The sequence below is a fragment of the Arachis ipaensis genome, chromosome B1, assembly GCF_059453495.1.
Source record: "Arachis ipaensis isolate K30076 ecotype BB chromosome B1, ASM5945349v1, whole genome shotgun sequence".
Classification (NCBI taxonomy): Eukaryota; Viridiplantae; Streptophyta; class Magnoliopsida; order Fabales; family Fabaceae; genus Arachis; species Arachis ipaensis.
In genome coordinates, this window is record NC_142436.1 from 103573106 (window position 1) to 103580988 (window position 7883).

Sequence of the window (7883 nt, forward strand, 5' to 3'; positions counted from 1 at the left end):
GCTGGAAATCCCTAGATGTCTACTTTCCAACGCAATTGGAAGCGCGCCATTTAGAGTTCTGTAGCTCCAGAAAATCCACTTTGAGTGTAGGGAGGTCAGAATCCAACAGCATCAGCAGTCCTTCTTCAACCTCTGAATCTGATTTCTGCTCTCAAGTCCCTCAGTTTCAGCCAGAAAATACCTGAAATCATAGAAAAACAGACAAACTCATAGTAAAGTCCAGAAATGTGAATTTAACATAAAATCTATTAAAAACATCCCTAAAAGTAACTAGATTCTACTAAAAATATACTAAAAACAATGCCAAAAAGCGTATAAATTATCCGCTCATCACAACACCAAACTTAAATTGTTGCTTGTCCCCAAGCAACTGAAAATCAAATAGGATAAAAAGAAGAGAATATACTATAAATTTCAAACTATCAATGAAACATAACTCCAATTAAATGAGCGGGACTTATAGCTTTTTGCCTCTTGAATAGTTTTGGCATCTCACTCTATCCATTGAGGTTCAGAATGATTGGCATCTATAGGAACTCAGAGTTCAGATAGTGTTATTGATTCTCCTAGTTCAGTATGATGATTCTTGAACACAACTATTTTATGAGTCTTGGCCGTGGCCCTAAGCACTTTGTTTTCCAGTATTACCACCGGATACATAAATGCCATAGACACATAATTGGGTGAACCTTTTCAGATTGTGACTCAGCTTTGCTAAAGTCCCCAATTAGAGGTGTTCAGGGTTCTTAAGCACACTCTTTTTTTTTTTTGCTTTGGACCTTGACTTTAACCGCTCAGTCTCAAGTTTTCACTTGACACCTACACGCCACAAGCACATGGTTAGGGACAGCTTGGTTTAGCCGCTTAGACCAGGATTTTATTCCTTTAGGCCCCTCTATCCACTGATGCTCAAACCCTTGGGATCCTTTTTATTTGCCCTTGCCTTTTGATTTTAAGGGTTATTGGCTTTTTGCTCTTGCCTCTTGGTTTTAAGAGCTTTTGGCTTTTTCTGCTTGCTTTTTCTTTCTAAATTTTTTTTTTGCCTATTTTTTTTTCTGCAAGCTTTGTTCCTTGCTGCTTTTTCTTGCTTCAAGAATCATTTTTATGATTTTTCAGATTATCAAATAACATGTCTCCTAGTCATCATTCTTTCAAGAGCCAACATATTTAACATTCTTAAACAACAATTTCAAAAGACATATGCACTGTTGAATTAAAACATTTTTTCTTTAAGAGAGGTGATGGATTCGTAGGACATTCATAACTTTAAGACAAAGTTACTAACTACTAATGATCATGTAATGAAGACACAAACATAGATAAGCACATAACATAGAAAACGAAAAACAGAAGAAATAAGAACAAGGAATGAATCCACCTTAGTGATGGTGACGTTTCCTTCTTGAGGAACCAATGATGTCCTTGAGCTCTTCTATGTCTCTTCCTTGTCTTTGTTGCTTCTCCCTCATTGCTTTTTGATCTTCTCTAATTTTATGAAGGATGATGGAGTGCTCTTTATGTTCCACCCTTAGTTGCTTCCAATAATTGTGTGGAAGAAAATGTATCCCCTGAGGTATCTCAGGGATCTCTTGATTTGCAGTCAAATGTTCTACCACTGAGCTATAGACCCTTGATGGAAGCTTTTGTCTTCCCTTTCCTCTTTCTAGAGGTTTCTCTGGCCTTAGGTGCCATCAATGGTAATGGAAAAACAAAAAGATTATGCTTTTACCACACCAAACTTAGAATGTTGCTCGCCCTCGAGCAATAGAAGAAAGAATAGAAGAAAAAGAAGAAGATATGGAGGAGATGGAGGGATGTGTGTATGGATGTGAGTGGTGAATGGAGAACAGAAGGGATGATCATGAATGGAGAGAGGGAGGGTGAGGTGGGTGGAGATCTTGTGGGATTCACAGATCCGGAGATGATCCTGTGGTGTCCACAGATCTTGAGGTGTCAAGGCATTTACATCCCTGCACCAATTTAGGCATGTAAAATGCCCTTGCACACAACTCTGGGCGTTCAACGCCAGGTTGGTGCCCATTTTGGGCGTTCAACGCCCATTTGTTGCCATTTCTGGCGTTGAAGCCAGAACCATGCTTGTTCTGGGCGTTCAGCGCCAGGATGCTGCCCATTTTGGGCGTTCAGCGCTAGAACCATGCTCTGTTCTGGCGTTGAACGCCAGGCAGATGCTCCTCCAAGGTGTGATTTTTCTTCTGCTGTTTTTGATTCCGTTTTCAATTTTTATATTTATTTTGTGACTCCACATGATCATGAACCTACAAAGACATATAACTAAGAAAAATATAGTTAGATAAATAAAAATTGGGTTGCCTCCCAACAAGCGCTTCTTTAATGTCAATAGCTTGACAGTGGGCTCTCATGGAGCCTCACAGATGTTCAGAGCATTGTTGAAACTCTCCAACACCAAACTTAGAGTTTGGATATGGGAGTTCAACACCAAACTTAGAGTTTGGTTGTGGCCTCCCAACACCAAACTTAGAGTTTGACTGTGGGGGCTTTGTTTGACTCTGCTTTGAGAGAAGCTTTTCATGCTTCCTCTCCATGGTTGCAGAGGGAGATCCTTGAGTTTTAAACACAAGGGAGTCCTCATTCCATTGAAGGACTAGTTCACCTCTGTCAACATCAATCACAGCTCTTGCTGTGGCCAGGAAAGGTCTTCCTAGGATGATGGATTCATCCTCTTCCTTTCCAGTATCCAGGACTATGAAATCAGCAGGGATGTAAAGGCCTTCAACCTTTACTAATACATCCTCTACTTGTCCATATGCCTATTTTCTTGAATTGTCTGCCATCTCTAATGAGATTTTAGCAGCTTGCACCCCATAGATTCCCAGTTTCTCTATTACAGAGAGGGGCATGAGGTTTATCCCTGAACCAAGGTCACACAGAGCCTTAAAGATCATGGTGCCTATGGTACAAGGTATTATGAACTTTCCAGGATCCTGTCTCTTCTGAGGCAATGTCAGTTGATCCAGATCACTTAGTTCATTGATGAACAAGGGAGGTTCGTCTTCCCAAGTATCAATGCCAAATAATTTGGCATTCAGCTTCATGATTGCACCAAGGAACTTGGCAGTTTGCTCTTCAGTAACATCCTCATTCTCTTCAGAAGAGGAATACTCATCAGAGCTCATGAAGGGCATAAGGAGGTTCAATGGAATCTCTATGGTCTCTAGATGAGCCTCAGAGTCCTTTGGTTCCTCAGAGGGAAGCTCCTTATTGATCACTGGACATCCCAGGAGGTCTTCCTCCTTGGGATTCACGTCCTCCACTCCCCTTGTAGGTTCGGCCATGGTGCTTATGTCAATGGCCTTGCACTCTCCTTTTGGGTACTCTTCTGTATTGCTTGGGAGAGTACTGGGAGGGATTTCAGTGATCCTTTTACTCAGCTGGCCCACTTGTGCTTCCAAATTTCTAATGGAAGACCTGGTTTCATTCATGAAACTCACAGTGGCCTTGGATAGATCAGAGACTAGATTTGCTAAATTAGAAGAATTTTGTTCAGAGTTCTCTGTCTGTTGCTGAGTGGATGATGGAAAAGGTTTATTATTGTTAAACCTGTTTCTTCCACCATTATTAAAGCCTTGTTGAGGCTTTTGATCCTTCCATGAGAAATTTGGATGATTTCTCCATGATGAGTTATAGGTGTTTCCATAAGGTTCACCTAAGTAATTCACCTCTGCTATTGCAGGGTTCTCAGGATCATAAGCTTCTTCTTCATAAGAAGCCTCTTGAGTACTGTTGGATGCAGCTTGCATTCCATGCAGACTCTGAGAGATCATATTGACTTGCTGAGTCAATATTTTATTCTGAGCCAATATGGCATTCATAGTATCAACTTCAAGAACTCCCTTCTTCATGGGCGTCCCATTATTCACAGGATTCCTTTCAGAAGTGTACATGAACTGGTTATTAGCAACCATGTCAATGAGTTCTTGAGCTTCTGCAGGCATTTTCTTTAGGTGAATGGATCCACCTGCAGAAGTGTCCAGTGACGTTTTTGATAGCTCAGATAAACCATCATAGAATATATCCAGGATGGTCCATTCTGAAAGCATATCAGAAGGACACTTTTTGGTCAACTGTTTGTATCTTTCCCAAGCTTCATAGAGGGATTCACCTTCTTTCTGTCTGAAGGTTTGAACATTAGCTCTAAGCTTGCTCAGCTTTTGAGGAGGAAAATACTTGGCTAAGAAAGCCGTGACCAGCTTATCCCAAGAGTTCAGGCTGTCTTTGGGTTGAGAATCCAACCATAATCTAGCTCTGTCTCTTATAGCAAAAGGGAAAAGCATGAGCCTGTAGACTTCAGGATCTACTCCATTAGTCTTAACAGTATCACATATCTACAAGAATTCAGTTAAGAACTAAAAAGGATCTTCAGATGGAAGTCCATGAAACTTGCAGTTCTGCTGCATCAGAGAAACTAATTGAGGTTTCAGCTCAAAGTTGTTTGCTCCAATGGCAGGAATGGAGATGCTTCTTCCATGTAAATTGGAATTAGGTGCAGTAAAGTCACCAAGCATCTTCCTTACATTATTATTATTTTCGGCTGCCATCTCCTCTTCCTGTTCAAAAATTTCTGAAAGGTTATCTCTGGACTGTTGTAATTTAACTTCTCTTAATTTTCTCTTCAGAGTCCTTTCAGGTTCTGGATCTGCTTCCACAAGAATGTTCTTATCCTTGATCCTGCTCATATAACAAAGAAGAGGGCACAGAAAAAAATAATAATAATAATATGGATCCTTTAAACCACAGTATAGGGATCCCTTTGTGAGTGGAAGAAAAGAGGGGGAGATAAAGAATGTAATGTAATGGAAGAAGCACATCTGTGAGGAGGGTTGAGATGTGAGATGAGATGTTGGTAAATGAATAAATAAATAGAAGGAGATGAGAGAGAAGGAATTTTCGAAAATAATTTTTGAAAAAAGAGTTAGTGATTTTTGAAAATAGTTTTTTTTTTTGAAAAATGTTAGTAATTTTCGAAAATTAAGATTTAAAAATTAAAATAATTAGTTAAAAAGAGATTTTTGAAAAAGAGAGAAGATATTTTCAAAAATTAGAGAGAGAGAGTTAGTTAGGTAGTTTTGAAAAAGTTAAGAAACAAATAAAAAGTTAGTTAGTTAGTTGAAACAAATTTTGAAAAGATAAGAAGTTAGGAGGTTAGAAAAGATATTTTGAAACCAACTTTTTGAAAAAGGTAAGATAAGAAGATATTTTAGAAATTAGTTTTGAAAAAGATTTGATTTTTAAAATCTCAATTAATGACTTGATTCATAAGAAATCACAAGATATGATTCTAGAACTTAAAGTTTGAATCTTTCTTAACAAGCAAGTAACAAACTTCAAATTTTTGAATCAAAACATTAATTGATTATGTTATTTTCGAAAATTTGATATAAAAATAAGAAAAAGATTTTTGAAAAATATTTTTGGAATTTTCGAAAATAACTAAGAATTTTGAAAAAGATTTGATTTTTGAAAAAGATTTTGAAAAAGATAAGATTTTCAAATTGAAAATTTGATTTGACTCATAAGAAACAACTTGATTTTAAAAATTTTTGAAAAAGTCAACTCAAATTTTCGAATTTGATGAGAGAAAAAAAAGGAAAGATATTTTTTATTTTTTTATTTTTGAATTTTTATGATGAGAGAGAAAAATAACAAAAAGAATCAATGCATGAAAATTTTGGATCAAAACAATGAATGCATGCATGAATGCTATGAATGTCAAGATGAACACCAAGAACACTATGAAGATCATGATGAACATCAAGAACATAATTTTGAAAAATTTTTAATGCAAGGAAAACATGCAAGACACCAAACTTAGAATTCTTTAATGCTTAGACACTAAGAATTCAAGAATGCATATGAAAAACAAGAAAAGACACAAAACATGCAAATGCAAAGATCAAACAAGAAGACTTACCAAGAACAACTTGAACATCATGAAGAACACCATGAATGCATGAAATTTTCGAAAAATGCAAGATGCACATGCAATTGACACCAAACTTATAACATGACTCAAGACTCAAACAAGAAACATGAAATATTTTTTATTTTTATGATTTTCTAAATTTTTTTGGATTTTCATTTTATATTTTTCGAAAAACTATTTTGGAAAAGAAAAATAAGGATTCCAAAATTTTTAATATGAATTCCAGGAATCTTGCCATATTAGTCTAAAGCTTCAGTCCAGGAATTAGACATGGCTCACTAGCCAGCCAAGCTTTCAAAGAAAGCTTCAGTCCAAAACACTAGACATGGCCAATGGCCAGCCAAGCTTCAGCATGTAAATCAGGAACAGCAACAGGTGGATTAGCTACAACTAGCTTGCTCTTGATAACAAATTGCTAGCCTCAGTCCAAATGAATTTAGACATGGCTTTACAGCCAGCCAGGCTTCACATGCTTCATGAAACACTAGAATTCATTCTTTAAAAATTTTGAAGCCATAGAATAATTTATTTTTGAAAACTTTTTTTTTTTCGAAAACAAAAGAAAAATTTTTGAAAGATTTTTTGTTTTTTTTGTTTTTTTTTTTTTTTTGAAAAATTTTTGAAAAGAAAACAAAAAGAAAATTACCTAATCTGAGCAACAAGATGAACCGTCAGTTGTCCAAACTCGAACAATCCCCGGCAATGGCGCCAAAAACTTGGTACGCGAAATCGTGATTACACTTTAATTATGTAAAATTTATTGCTCTTTCTTTCCCTGGTAATGGCGCCAAAAACATGATGCCAAGACCATGGTTCACAACTCCGTGTAACTAACCAGCAAGTGCACTGGGTCGTCCAAGTAATACCTTACGTGAGTAAGGGTCGAATCCCACGGAGATTGTTGGTATGAAGCAAGCTATGGTCACCTTGCAAATCTCAGTTAGGCAGATATAAATTGATAATGGTGTTTTCGAATAATAATTAATAGAATAGGGATAGAAATACTTATGTAATTCATTGGTGAGAATTTCAGATAAGCGAATGGAGATGCTTTCGTTCCTCTGAACCTCTGCTTTCCTGCTATCTTCATCCAATCAGTCTTACTCCTTTCCATGGCTGGCTTTATGTAATACATCACCATTGTCAACGGCTACTTTCGGTCATCTCTCGGGAAAATGATCCAATGCCCTGTCACGGCACGGCTAATCGTCTGGAGGCATCACCCTTATCAATAGCTTCATCTTATCCTCTCAGTGAAAATGATCAACGCACCCTGTCATGGCACGGCTATTCATCTGTCGGTTCTCGATCATGCTGGAATAGGATTTACTATCCTTTTGCGTCTGTCACTAACGCCCCGCAATCGCGAGTTTGGAGCTCGTCACAGTCATCCAATCATTGAATCCTACTCGGAATACCACATACACGGTTTAGACCTTCCAGATTCTCTTGGATGCCGCCATCATTCTAGCTTACGCCACGAAGATTCTGGTTAGGAGATCTAAGAGATACTCATTCAGTCGAAGGTAGAACGGAAGTGGTTGTCAGGCACGCGTTCATAGGGAATGATGATGATTGTCACGTTCATCACATTCAGGTTGAAGTGCGAATGAATATCTTAGAAGCAAAATAAGATGAATTGAATAGAAAACAGTAGTACTTTGCATTAATCTTTGAGGAACAGCAGAGCTCCACACCTTAATCTATGGAGTGTAGAAACTCTACCGTTGAAAATACATAAGTGAAGGTCCAGGCATGGCCGAGATGGCCAGCCCCCAAAACGTGATCAATAGATCAAAATATAATCCAAAGATTATCCTAAGATCCTAAGATGATCAAAAGATGTCTAATACAATAGTGAAAGGCCCTATTTATAATAAACTAGCTACTAGGGTTTACAGAAGTAAGTAATTGATGCATA

General features: G+C 37.5%; 1 non-coding gene across 1 annotated transcript; it reads left to right on the top strand.

Annotated features, from left to right (window-relative positions):
• Window positions 1-4073: 4073 nt before the first annotated feature.
• LOC148577722 (small nucleolar RNA R71) lies at window positions 4074-4181 on the top strand. Its single transcript, XR_015902807.1, has one exon. It is a non-coding gene; the product is annotated as a small nucleolar RNA R71 (small nucleolar RNA).
• Window positions 4182-7883: the final 3702 nt, after the last annotated feature.